The following is a 1,742-nucleotide window of genomic DNA, read 5'->3' as shown; positions in this document are numbered from 1 at the left end:
TCTCACAAAACTGTGTTTGTCTAGCATCCCAGAGATTGGCCTCGTGGGGCGATGCACAAACTGAGAAGCGAGGATTGAAGGGACCTCTTGCTTCTGTGAGATGGATGCCGTGAAAGGGAGATGGGGGAGAGACCCTCCGAGCCTCAGGCAGGCAGGGCTCACTGCCTTCCAGCTCTTGGCAGAGCTCTTTCAAGGAAGGGTGCACCTGTGAGGGGCAGGCCCGGGATTTCCTTTTCCAAATCCACATGCAATGTACCCTTAGCGAGCCCTCATGTGCCCACCAGTACTGTGGGTCCCCAAATGTTAAGTCCACTACCTTGGAATGTCCCCACTGAGTTGGGAGCTGAGTCTGAGTGGAGCTGGTGACCCTGGACAGCTGGGGCTTCCCTGACTTTTCCAAATGACATTCTCCAAACTGGGTTTTGTGGGACATCTGTGCCCTTGGACATGTTAGTGATTCCTAGTGAAGACTCCCAGGTCAACAACAGTTTGGGAGGTTATTAGAGAGCAGGATGCATCCAGTGTGTGAATGGGAACCCCTGTAATTCGTGTGACAAAAGAGCGATTTTAAAATGGGTGACATTGAGGAGGATGAGAGGATTGTTGTTCAGAAGGGTGCCCAGTGCCTTACCTTGGAATAAGGAGGCAAGCACAAGACTGCACCAAATCTCCATGGTCTTTTTGGGCAAAAGACAAGTCAGGCCCCTGGATTTTCTTACACAGATGCCAACAAGAACAAAAGCATCACCTGGGGAGAGGCTACACTGAAGGGTATTTGGAGAATCCCAAGAAGTACATGCCTGGAACAAAAGTGATCTTTGCTGGCAGTAAGAAGAGTTCAGAAAGGGCAGATTTGATAGCTTATCTCAAAAAAGCTACTGATGAGTAAATGTTGGCCATGGCCTGATTTATTACAAAGGTCGTGTGGCTTTTTTTATGTGTACTGTTCTGAAACGGTCCTCACACACCAGAATTCAGGTCATAAAAGGCTAATGGAATGTTTCTTTGGGGCAATTCTGATTTAAATAAGATTGGCCTGTGATTAAATGGATATGATTGGTGTTTTGAGCTTTGATGGTGATCTCAGTTCAGCAACTGCTATCACAGTTTTTCCTTCTAAAAATATGACTGGGCGTGATTCGTAATATTCAACTCTTCACCGACATGGTGCATGCCACCTCAAAACATGTAGGAGATGGGTTTTATACTTAGATTTATGTAACTGGTATATTAAGGTGTTTAAATACTGAGGAAACTCCTTCACTGTTCATGAGGAAAGCAAGCCTCGCTTGGGCTTCACAGCGTGGTCATTAGCCTGTTAAAAGGCAGGGGCCACCGATAAGCTGGCATGCCACTTTATCTTTTTGGTCCTAACTATGCCAATTTAATTAAAATGCCCTATATCTAACCTGTTGCCTTTTGCTTAATGAAAGGCATTTTAGTGTGGTTTGTATATAAGATGAAATGAAGAGTATCTAACACTTCTCACATTTTATAGATGATCTGCAAGGTCAGATGCTGTTAAAATTCAGCGTGACAAGACATAGTAGCAAACTGTGAATTCTTTAAGTGAGACTGAATTATATATAATTCAGGATTGTCTTGAATAGCTATTCAAAAATGACTGTGGAATTACTACATGTGTGCGTGATTGGTCACGGTGCCCTTGCCAGCTTACTAGAAAGATTCAAGTAGAGAACAGATCGTCAACACAAAGTTGTACATTATGTGATCATAAGGCT

General features: G+C 44.2%; 1 pseudogene; it reads left to right on the top strand.

Annotated features, from left to right (window-relative positions):
- Positions 1-256: 256 nt before the first annotated feature.
- On the top strand, positions 257-960 carry LOC114493230 (annotated as a pseudogene).
- Positions 961-1,742: the final 782 nt, after the last annotated feature.

Source organism: Phyllostomus discolor, chromosome 1 (assembly GCF_004126475.2).
Source record: "Phyllostomus discolor isolate MPI-MPIP mPhyDis1 chromosome 1, mPhyDis1.pri.v3, whole genome shotgun sequence".
NCBI classification, from domain to species: Eukaryota; Metazoa; Chordata; class Mammalia; order Chiroptera; family Phyllostomidae; genus Phyllostomus; species Phyllostomus discolor.
The sequence above is the reverse complement of the archived record's forward strand: the minus strand, read 5'-3'. Positions and strand labels throughout refer to the sequence as shown.